This window comes from Elgaria multicarinata, chromosome 12 (assembly GCF_023053635.1).
Source record: "Elgaria multicarinata webbii isolate HBS135686 ecotype San Diego chromosome 12, rElgMul1.1.pri, whole genome shotgun sequence".
Taxonomy (NCBI): domain Eukaryota; kingdom Metazoa; phylum Chordata; class Lepidosauria; order Squamata; family Anguidae; genus Elgaria; species Elgaria multicarinata.
This window is the reverse complement of record NC_086182.1, coordinates 9,339,085-9,351,333: the sequence shown is the minus strand read 5'-3', so window position 1 is coordinate 9,351,333 and position 12,249 is coordinate 9,339,085. Positions and strand designations below refer to the sequence as shown.

General features: G+C 44.8%; 1 protein-coding gene across 2 annotated transcripts in view; it reads left to right on the top strand.

Moving 5' to 3' along the window:
* PLEKHA2 (pleckstrin homology domain containing A2) overlaps nucleotides 1–12,249 on the top strand; it is a 95,471-nt gene that overhangs the window by 8,849 nt on the left and 74,373 nt on the right. Inside the window, exon 1 of one of the 2 annotated variants that reach the window (XM_063139284.1) lies at nucleotides 9,490–9,549. The exons of the other annotated variant lie outside the window; for it this stretch is intronic. The gene's annotated coding sequence lies outside the window, so the exon portion shown is untranslated. Of the gene's footprint in view, nucleotides 1–9,489; nucleotides 9,550–12,249 lie in introns of those variants that run through there. 2 annotated transcript variants of the gene reach the window in all.

Here is a 12,249-nt window from a genome sequence, read left to right as displayed (position 1 = left end):
TCTCCAAGGGCCCTTAGTATAGCAGGTTTTAAACTGGCGATATCCTGGTTTGTAGTTTAGCAGTTCTGCTACATCAGCTGTTAAAATAGTTGTGTTTTGATTCTCTTCAAAGATCTATTAAGGTTCTATCTTTTTTTCCCCTGGCAAGGCTCCTCCCCCACCATCCCTGTGTTACAGGTAAAGCTCATCCTAGAATGTAATCTCCCTGCTGGAAGAAAAGCTCCACCTGTGAAATTTCTGCCTAACTTGCTTACAAGCACGGGGTCACTGCCAAAGTAACCCTAAGTGTGTAGGGTTACTTTAGTAATCCTAAACACTTAGCAGTTCTTACATGGAGGCATGGAGGCTTGAAGTGATTTCTGCATGGATCAACACCTCTTTGAATCCTCCTTGATTTTGAAAGGTGACATGTCTGGTCATGAAAAGCTGAGGAGACGAAGTTGGGCTTTTCCTCTTAGAAATCTATATTTTGATTTCAGAGACCCCCAGTAAGGTCAGTTGCCAGGATCTCCTCTTCATCGGTGACCATCACCCTCTGCCTGCATTTTAATTAAATTGTGTGTGTGTGTGTGTGTGTGTGTGTGTACACGCATGGGCCTTCCTTCTATACAATATGTAAGTCAGCATGTGCTTTATGAACTCCCAGGGAGGAAACTATGTAGATTACAGTCACAGAGGAACTTGGCAGCCTTCCCGGGGGAAGAGCGTCTGAAAAAGGTTAGTCAAGCTGGTATGCTTCAGAACATCCCTTCTGTAGCTGGAGGTTTGAGTCCCTTGACAGCACAGTGAAATGACCTCTTTCGTGTGTGTGGGTGCGCGCATATGTGTGCGTGCTTGCTTGTCCCTGGTCAGCAACTAATTCTGCCAGGGGGCCACTCTGACATAAGAAGAGCCATGCTGGATTAGATCCAAGACTTATCTAGTCCAGGCGTCTCTTCCTGTTGTGGCCACATTGTGGGACGTTTTGTGTTGCTAACAGGCTACGGTTCTTTTTAGGATTCAGAAACAGAGAAGGCTAAAGATCTTGTTAAGCAGGAAGAAACTAACACAGCAGGAAAGGAAAAAACTACGGGGCAGTAATTGCAGCAAGAAATTACAGAGCAAGATTATAAGATTTACGTCTCTACAGTTGCTGGGATCCCCCACCAAATGGCTATGAAGGGACTCTAAGAACGGCCTGGTATGCAGCACCTTTCCTGGGTTGGCCTGGGTTGAAATTCGACCTTGGGAGTATCAGGGACTTCAATATATTATTATGCACATATGAATCTTACCTATGTTCTGGCCATACTCCAGTGACTTCAAAAATGTTTATATGCTCTTGCAAAGTGAAAGGATTAGTTCTAGCAAGTGACAAGCAGCCGGCATAGATAGATCTAAGACCATCTCAGACGTTCCTGCCCATACTTGGTGGTAGACCTTGAAATCTACAAAACAATGTAGGTTTAAGGGAAATTATCTGTATAAAAATATGAAACAAATATATAGCACATTTTAATATAAAAACAAGTATCTCACATGAAATTTAAAACAACAGATTCATCACAGTTTATTATATGTACACGGTTTGCAAATACGTTAGAAAAAAAGGCTATACAAATACACCATGCCTATAACCTCCTTGTGAGGCGAAGCCTCTTTTAGGCAGTTTACGAGGTAAAATGATAAAACAATAAAATAAAGGTCATGTTCAGAGAACACAGTAAACCATGGTTAGTCCATTAACCCTTTTTCAGCAAATGCCCATTTTGACAAAAGAAAACTGAAAACTGAATTAGAAAACTGAATTTGCTCTGCGTGTGTGTGTGTGTGTATGTGAGTGAGTGTGTGTGAGAGAAAGTTCTGGTTTTGATCTTCTGAATTCTCAAATATATTGAAGTAGCTAAACTTAAATGGAGGCCTACATGGCATGTTACCTAGCAAGCCAAGCACAGCCAACCTGTTGTATATTGTGACCTGCTAACATGTCTTTCGCTCCCCCCTCGCAACCCCTGTTTCTGCAGTCACAGGCAGGCATTAGAATTAGAAGGTTTATTGAACCTATGATAGGTTCAATAACTTGGAGTGAATTCTTTTGCAAGAGACAGAGGAATTGTGTGTCAGTATGTGTGTGCGGGCGCATGTGTGTCTGTCTGTACGCATGTTTAGGAACGTACTGACTCAGACCATTGATCCATCCAATCCAGTCTTGACACTGTCTAGCAGCACTTCTCTGGGGTTTTATGCAGGGATCTTTGCATGCCTTATCTGGAGATGCCAGGGATAAAACAAAAGAAAACTGGGACCTTCTAAGTGCAAAGCGGGGACTCTACCAGTGAGCTACAGCCCCTCCCTGAGTGGGTGTGTTTGTATACACACATACGCAGCAAAGCTTCATAAAAGGAAGTGGAATTTGCAAATACAGTAATATCGCAATGTTCTAAACCAACAGCCCCCCTTCCTGCAGAATGGATGAGCGAATATTAGTGTTGGCTATGGCGCTTCAGGCTCTGTGTTGTTCTGCTGAAAGGAATTGAGGACTTATTAAGTTTAGCCTCTTCGTTATTTGAAACCATGTATGATTAACCTTTTTACCACATTTATCCTTGCTCAACATTTGCATCAGGCAATTAGCATTGTGTGTGTCTGTGTGTGTGTGTGTGTGTGTATGATTAAGAGTTGAAGCAAGAATAACAAAACCTTTAAATATTTGTTGTGAAGTCTCACAAAAATGGAAAATAAACCCTGGTGGGGGGACATTGGGGCTTTAGTCCAGTGGAGGCTGGTGGAATTAATGTCAGTGGGGCGGGGCATCACCCCTAGGTTTCAGTCAGAACCTTGGACTGCTCCTTTAAAGTTCTGACTGAAACCCAGAATGGATTCACTACTCCACTGATGTTGGAGCCATCAGCCTCCACTGGGCTACAGTAAGTATGCCATCCGGAGGATGTGAATCGTGTAGAATTGCCAACTGTTGAGGGGGGGAAACCCTAGACAAACCTGCTTTTGTGTTTAAGGGGAAATCCGCACGTCGTTCCCAGGGCGCTTCTAAGCGACCCCAGTGTGGCCCCAAAGCGATAATGTAACTTACCTGGAGAAGAGCCGAGGAAGAGACGTCCTTGCCGCCGCCACCCAACTCCCTCCTTGCCGGCCGGCGTGGAGGGAGTTGGGTGGCGGCGGCAAGGATTCCCCCTACGAGTAGCTTGATCGGCCAGAATCAGCTGGTAAAGCTTTTCATGACATGGGAATAACTGATAGCACCTGCTAATATCTAAAGATCAAACTGCTGCTTATAGCAGAGGAGCAGGGGCTAGTCAGTAGTTGGCAACCTGAATGCGATAGAGAGTGGCTGTATATATTGCAAGGTGTCTGCAGTGATTAACCTAAGGAAAATGCTTCTTCGGAGAAGCCTTCAGTTTGGCAGTCATGTAGTGGCCAAACTGGGTTAATAAGGTGGATGGTGTGCTGTACATGCTCCTGTTTTCCTTATTTTCTCCATGTACTTTGGATCCAACCCTGAAGACAGGTTCCAAAAGCCCAGCTATAATGGGGTCCTTAGTCAAATTAAGCACTCTTTTCTTGGAAATACCTCGGCTAAGGTGTCTCCTAACCTTGCAGACTTTGAGAATCTGAATTTTTCTCTTCCCATAATACTAGAATCCGGGGTCCTCTCATGAAGTGGATTGGTGGGAGATTCAGGACAGAAAAAAGGAAGGACTTCTTCACACAGCTCATAGTTAAAATATGGAATTCACTACCGCAAGATGTAGTGATGGTGTGGATGGCTTTAAAAGGGGGTTGGATAAATTCCTGGAGGAGAAGGCTATCAATGGCTACTAGTCATGACGGCTAAATGTAACCTCCAGTATGAGAGGTAGTAAGCCTGTACACATTGGTTGCTGGGGAACATGGGTGGGAGGGTGCTGTTGCACCGTGTCCTTCTTGCGATCCCTGGTCGACAGCTGGTTGGCAACTGTGTGAACAGAGTGCTGGACTAGATGGACCCTTGATCTGATCCAGGAGGGCTCTTCTTATGTTCTTAATGGGATCTTAAGATGTCAGGTCTTTGCGATGTGCACGCTCTTGTGTAATGCTGTAGCAAAACAACATGGCTTGCCCAGGTATGAGAGGCCTTGGGCCTCTGGTGGGCTTCCACCCTCTTGTGACGTCTGGAAGGTGCCAGTTTGAGGAAGGCTATTTTAGGCCAATGCCGAATGCTATATACTATGTTAGGCCTCGCTGACTAATTTAGAACAAGCATGAATTACAAGAAGTGTAGTGTTTGGTCATGATTTAATCATCAAATGATTACAGATGTGGTATTTGTGGCAGGTCCTATAGATCAAGGACTGGCTTCTTCAGCCACTAAAAGGAAATGCAAGCTGATGTAAGAATCTGAATTTTCATGAGATGGTGCTGTGTCCGGACCTGTGCCACTTCCAAGTTCGGGGAGGGGGGGCTTGCATGATTTGAATGCCCCTCCATATTGAAATCTTCTCACTCCATTCCAGTAAACAGGTGTGTCCTAGGTTAGGGTTTTTCTAACCAAGACCTTTAACTGAAATGATACTTTTCTATGACAAGAGGAAAGATTTTTGTGGTGTGGGGAAGCATTCAGTCATGTGATGAACCCCCTCACCTGTGGTCTTCTGAACTACTGCCTCAGTGTGGACTAGGCCAAGCCCTGCTCTGCTTGTTCAGGCCTCATGACTGTAGCTACCTGCTGCTTAAGACTAGGCCCTAGTTAATTTGTACACATATATCCGTATTTCCCAATCTGAGGCCTTCTGGATATGCTGGACTACAACTCCTAGGATTCCTACCCATTGACCAGGCTCACAGGATCATCCTGGGAGTTGTACTCCACCATACCTGGAGGGCACCAGGTTGGGGAAGGCTGGCGTTCATCATGAGATTTCTGTACACTTCGTGATTGGCGGCATGATTGTGTGAACTTAATCTGTTGACAAGCGTTCTGCTTTGGGAGGGAGCATAACTCAGGGGCAAGACATACCAATCTTCTGCGCAGGAAGTCCCAGGTTCAATCCCAGCCATCTTTGGCTGAAATGATCGTGTATCGATTGATGAGAGAGACCTTGGCCTAGCTACGGCTCTGGGAAGCCATGGTCCATCAGAGCAGACAATACTGGGTTAGATGGACTAATAGTTTGACCTGAAAGACCATAAGATCTATGCTACTTTGGGTCACCGTAAGGCAGATCCCTATGTTCCCATGAGGTGGGGATATGGAAGTTCTGTCGGTGGAGTTAGATTTCTGAGGGCCACTTTCTATGTGCAAGCCATTGTCTGAGGTTGCAGTTATCAAATGATGAACGTGGCAGGTATGAAGAAGCCTCCGTAACCTCTGCATTCCCATATTGCAGCATTAAAACAGTAAACACTTTTTAGAGTGTTAGGCATTGTCTCTGTGTATAAGCATATAATCATATAAAATTTTAAATCTCTTCGCCTGACAATGGGCTCATGGGGACATTAGCTTTTTAAACCACAATTGAAACAACATACAGTCGAGCTGTTCAGCCAACACGCCCACCCTCATCCAGTGGTTGTGTATGGGTTGTTTTGAACTGTGGGTTGTTTGTTGAACTGTAGGTTAGTGTGTTGTCTGAACGCAGCCAGGGTGGCTTGTTAACCATCCTGAACAACCCAACAACAAATTATAAGCTTTGCTGCCATGCCGGGATTTGAATCCAGGGCTCTGTAGTCCAGGGTCAAGAACTCTAACCACTGCACCACACTGGGCCTGTTCAGTCAACACACTAATCCATGGTTAGGCTGGTAACCCTTTCACAGCAAATAGTTAGTGAGCGTGTTTAAACTGTGGTTATGTAGCCACCATAGCTAGGAATGGTTCACACAACACGTTAAAGTCATGGTTCACATGACATGCTAAGCCATAGTGTTTAGCTCAAAATGCTTAACCATTGTGGCTTAATGTGTTATCTGAACAGGGTCACAGGCTTTCATTTCACCTGAGGAACCTACGTAAAATGGTTAGAATCATTCCTTGTAAAAATATATGCATTAGTAGATAAGTGGTGCTTTTAACCACAAAGCTGCCTCCTTGGAGGCATTTCATGATACATTTATTTCCCATCTCTTTTTCTTTTTCCTTTTTTTAGAAATATGTAAAGTGAAAAAGTGTCCCACAACCAGCATGACCAATCATTTACTGCAATCAGTTTGCACAATTTATGGTTCCTCCTTTTTACATAATGTCATACTCTAGAGTCTCTTTCACTATTAGCTCAGTACCTAACTGCAGACTGAAAGCGTTCAAGAATACTCTTAGGTACAATGTTATGTTGCTTCCTATTTTTACTGCTAGTGCTTTTGAGGACCTAGGAGCCTTGTGGCCTTCTGCCTATTGCCCTTTGGGTCTCAGCTTTGCTAGGTCCAAGAGCAGCTTCCTCTTCAGCAAGGGACCATAGGCTGGAGAACATACCTCCCATGCCAGCCTTGCGTATGGCAGCCACTGGCCTTGACGCAGAGTGCGTCCTTCTGTGCGATTGTGGGAGCCAGGACCACATGAGCTTTGTATCCAGATTCTGCAGCACAGGTGATGCTGACTGTGTTACAGGAATAGAATCTAGATATTCAAGATGTTTGCTTACCTTGCTTAGTTGTTTCTTCTTCTTCTTCTTCTTCTTCTTCTTCTTCTTCTTCTTCTTCTTCTGCTTCTGCTTCTGCTTCTGCTTCTGCTTCTGCTTCTGCTTCTGCTCCTGCTCCTGCTCCTGCTCCTGCTCCTGCTCCTGCTCCTGTTCCTGGTGGTTTTTCTAGATGAACATGATACGCTTTGCTTGTATGCTGTCTTTTGCTGATTCAGGAATTTCCTGACTATTGAACATGTGTAGTTTTAAGTGTGACGGCTTTCTGGATGTTGGTGTGGATATATTTTAGTAGGCCCAGTTTCTGAATGTTTTCTTTATAGTGTTTTTTTTTAATGTGATGCTGGTGACTGGTGTGTTTAATGGAATAATTCTGACCTTTTCCTGTTGCCATAGTCATAGAATCATAGAATCATAGAATAGCAGAGTTGGAAGGGGCCTACAAGGCCATCGAGTCCAACCCCCTGCTCAATGCAGGAATCCACCCTAAAGCATCCCTGACAGATGGTTGTCCAGCTGCCTCTTGAAGGCCTCTAGTGTGGGAGAGCCCACAACCTCCCTAGAGGAAGCTAACCTCTTTTAGCTTCCATGGCCAGTGGTGTATATTTTTCTCTCTTCTTCCTTTTCTACAACATTTTGTCATTAGGTATTGCTATGTCAATGAAGTATATATGTTTTTTTTTCTTTTTTGTCTGTAACTGTTATGCCTGGTTGGTTGCAAAGTATTGTCTTGTCCATATGAATTGTTCTGTCCCAGTATATTTTATGATCTGCATTTTCCAAGGTTGTTTCGGGTGAGTATGTATAGTGTGGTGTAGGTTGTTTTATGAGGTTGAATTTGATGGCCAAATGTTGGTGAATTATTATTCAATATTTATGGATCATTTCTAAGACAGAAATTTCTAACTGATGTACAAAAGCAAGTCCCATACAGAGGACAAGATTACCTTTCTGGAAATGCCTGTTTGAAAAGGTCCATTTTAGTAGGTACCTGCCTAATTTGTTGGCACTTGCCTAATTTGTAATGGGAGGGAGTTCCAGAGAGTGATTCCAAAGGCCTATTCCGAGCCACCATGGACTGGATCTCTGTAACCTTGAGTAGCACAAGGAAGGTATCTCCTGATGAACACAACCACTGAATGGGCAGATAGGGTATCACACAATCTCTTAAGTTTATTGAGTATATTACAGCTAATTTTCAGTCGTATGGAATGAGAAAGAGAAAAGGATATGAAAATGTGGGAATTATTAAGTGTGTTGCAAGGATAGATACCAAGCAATATTATACTAGTGTCCCATCGCTCTGGTTCTCCTGACTTATGGACGCTTTTGTTTAACAAGTGGGATACAAATTCAATAAATAAAACAAAATGAATAGTTTGCCAACCGCTTAGCCATGAGTTACTAACTGTGTGGATTAGCAATTGGACTTTATCCAGTGCAGCGTGTATTTTGAAGTTCTGTAAGTAATAATTGGATTATAGAGTCATAGAATAGTATAGGCATGCAATTTTTAAACAATTTTTGTTGTTATCCAAATTGCATCGCAAGCGTGGAATGTATGGCCGTTCAGATTGTGTTTGCATTCGCGTTCAATTCCAAGAGATATGAATTGAGTAAATTCTGGTCAAAAGCAAATTTGAAATGAATTTCTCATAATTCCCTAGGCTGCCTCGGCCAATTCTCCCTCTTTCTTGCCAATCCCTGCCCTTCCCCTAATCCTGTCTTCTCTGCTCTAAAGCCATGTTCAGAAGTTCCATATGCCACAGCCCTCGTGGGGGCTTGGGGCCTGCATGTGAAGAAGGTACAAAGTGCTATAGAACTGCATGAGCAGTTTTTATAGACGGAGGAATGGGAAACTGAATCATTTTGCAATCTCCAGTTTTGAAGCTGAAACCTTTCAGGGCTGGCCCCAGGTTTGAGGGGGCCCAGTTGTCTGCCTCCCCCCCCCCCCCCGGTGACCCAGGTTACTGTACCAAGCAGCAGTGGGCAGAGATCACTTTTTCCTTTTTCAAACAGACATCTTTACATGGTGATGGACACTCAACAAAACTCAGGCCTCTGTTCCAGTCACCTGCCAACTTCATTGCCTTGCCATGCCTCCGGGCCTTGCTATCTCAGGCTGCAGCCTCAGCAGACGCTTAGCTACCCACATGCCTGCCACCTCCCTGTTTTTTTTAAGAAAAAAAGCAGAAAGAGATGCCAGCGACGCAGACTGGTAACAGCCCCAAGGGCCCTCCTTGGGCCTGTGGGCCCTGGCATTTGCCCAACCATGCTGGGTGCTGATGCCAACCCTGGAAAGAATCTCAGGAAAACTGTGCCATGCTATATTTTTGAACTTGTAGGCCAACTTTACACCTGCATAGACTGTACTTTGGAGACCTGTGAACAGTTGGACCTGATGATATCCTGCAGCGTGAGGTCAGGGTCTTTGAGTTCAGTCAGTGGCTTCAGTTAGGTGCATGGCTTTCTTTCTTTCTTTCTTTGGGCTTTGCTGAAGGAGATTTGCAAGAATATTGCACACTCTTCTTAACCAAGCTCCTTCTGCACAGGAAAAGGCGTCATTACCTCAGATCATGCTCAGAGATCTAGTGAGCTGAGGAGGTAACGCTTGCACCCAAAGTCTTTGTGCCGCGTTGCAGAACACGCTGTGTTTGAGCTCGTGCGGTTGAAAGGTACTTACCAATCTCCACCCTTAACTTTGGTTGCAGAATTTCTGCTGGGGTGTCCTTCTGAACTTGCTGGTTAGCTGTCATTCTCTCGGGACCTTTTCTTTACCCTCCCTTTTGAGGTTTTCTCTTGCCTGTGATGACGTTCGTGGGCTGCATAAACCTTTCTGTACTGGTGGAGCATACGTAGATGCAAGGCTCTAACAAGGGAAGGGGGGATGCCTGGATTTCCCCTGAATTCTCCGTTTTCAGTTAAATGAGCAAACGAAAAGGTAAGTTTCTCTAGCACTTTTACTTTCAGGGGTGTAAGGAGAGCAAAAGATGTGTGAGACAAACAGGCAGTGTTCTGTGTTCTAGTTTTGCAATAAGGTGCCGGCCGGTAGTTGCAAAACCACTGGCATGGTTGACAGGCTCTTACTACCATTTTTTAAAAAACAAACCATATATTTTTATTTTATTGATGCTATTCAATATATTGTGTTTTGGTTCTTGCTGTTTTTTGCATTGACTTTCAGTGTGTCCCTCAGTATTCTTACAGGTTTCTCATAGCTTTCCCCAGCTGTTGACATCCAGATGTGTTGGAGCGCAGCACCCATAATTCCAACCCAGCGTGGCGTCTAGCTGGTATAGTGAAAGAATTCCCATAATTCCAACCCAGCATGGCGTCTAGCTGGTATAGTGAAAGAATTCCCATAATTCCAACCCAGCGTGGCGTCTAGCTGGTATAGTGAAAGAATTCCCATAATTCCAACCCAGCATGGCGTCTAGCTGGTATAGTGAAAGAATTCCCATAATTCCAACCCAGCATGGCGTCTAGCTGGTATAGTGAAAGAATTCCCATAATTCCAACCCAGCGTGGCGTCTAGCTGGTATAGTGAAAAAACAGCCCCAGTTATAGTCCCATATTTACTTACACATTATTCACTCATACAGAAGACCTTTCTCTTACGGTAGTACAGATGTTATAGCTTTTACATGTAGAAGATGAAACTCCTCCTCCAACATTTTCTGTTAATATGAATTTATTACATATAAATGTAATAAACACTCCATAGCTGAAGCTCTCTAGGCGGTTTACAAAAGGTGAAAACAGTGAACTAATGAAAAACAGGGAATGCGTCTACCTTGGGGGCATGTTTTGGCCTAGCTGCATTGCAGCAGTTGGAGGCCATCATTTTAAAATATGATTTAGTGTCTTGCCGCTGTTGAACCTACTACTGTGGTGCTCTTGGTAAAACAGCCTGGGTGGGAAGCCTTTGCCTGGGAAGAGGCAGAGCATGCAAAGAGAGCATTCTCTGGCATGCTGCCTCTGAGCTTCCTGGGCACTCTGCGCAAAATAGTTCTGGTGGTGCTCTTAGAACAGTGGGTGCTTTGCTGATCTTGGAGAGGGGGTGCAACCACTGCTCATCCCCATTCACCTCTTCATCCCCTGCGTGCTCTCGCTGTCGTAAATGAAACTGAGAAGAGGCTGAGAAGGTGCCCTGGTCAGGGAGGTAGGCAGAAATTTTGACTTTATCACTAGTGTCTGTCGATTCTGTGGCCACATCCTTCCTTTCTCATACATGTTTCTCAGATTTAAGTTTTTAAAAAAGAGGGGGTGAGGAGAAGAAGAAACCCTTTATTTATTGTTTGCAAGCTTTGCTTTGGGAACAAAACCAAGAGTATCAATTTTTAACTCTTCTGTTTAATCAAGCATCATATTCTCACAGTTGCAAAACATTTTTGCATATGCACTGTCCTTAGGTAAGCTCAGCTGCAATCATGGCTTCGTAGCAGAACTTTTCCCCTCTGTCCCCCCCCCCAAGTATTTTATAAATATCTATATTATTATGTGAGAAGCAATCTGGTGGTGTGAAAGCTGTGCAGCCTTTAGCTAATGGCTACGCTACTATGTGCTACGTTAAATGTGTAGTCTGCAGCTGACCTTAACACTCTCTTTTTACTTTAGTGGAAGCATGCAGGGCCCTAGTCTGCTTAAACCTTCCAACCCAGCCAGCTTCCTCCCCTAATTTCAGGGAATAACGAAAAGGGGTGAATTATTCCTGACAGCCCCAGCCCTGACGTCCACACATTGAGCACGGGTGTCCTCAAAGAGAGCAGTTGCTCACGCGTAGGGCCCTTTTTGCAGATGTTCACACTCAACAGAGGGTGGGGTGCGGCGGGGCCGGACCAGCGTGTGCAGCCAGGAAGCATGGTGTCCTATCTCCACCTCACCCGCCCCCCAGGTGTTGAGTCTGGGCTAGGCTCTGTGAGTCAGTGGCTGAGGGTACAACAGAGGGGCGTGTCAAGACAGAATCTGCATACAGTCCTAGACGGAGCCAACGGAGCAAATAGCAAAGCCAGGATGTATAAACAAAAGGAGTTATTCAGAGGGAGTAGTCAAACCCAGACCAAGGTCACTTATGGAGTCGGATCCATAAGCAGGTAGCAAGGCCGGCGCCCGAGTCAAACAGAGATGTTGTTTCTAAGAGCTTCTGTAAGCTTCTACTGGGCTCCTACTGGAGCCCCAGCTGCATTCATTCACTTCCATAGAATCATAGAATAGTAGAGTTGGAAGGGGCCTATAAGGCCATCGAGTCCAACCCCCTGCTCAATGCAGAAATGTGGATTCCTAAAGCATACCTGACAGATGGTTGTCTAGCTGCCTCTTGAAGGCCTCTAGTGTGGGAGAGCCCACTACCTCCCTTGGTAACTGATTCCATTGTCGTACTGCTCTAAAAGTCTGGAAGTTTTTCCTGATGCCCAGCTGGAATCTGGCTTCCTTTAACTTGAGCCCGTTATTCCATGTCCTGCACTCTGGAATGATCGAGAAGAGATCCCGGCCCTCCTCTGTGTGACAACCCTTTAAGTATTTGAAGAGTGCTATCGTGTCTCCCCTCAGTCTTCTGTTCTCCAGGCTAAATATGCCCACTTTGATTGCAGAGAGTCCTTCTCATGAGGAGGTCCCTCTAGTCGTGAGGAGCTCCTTTCCT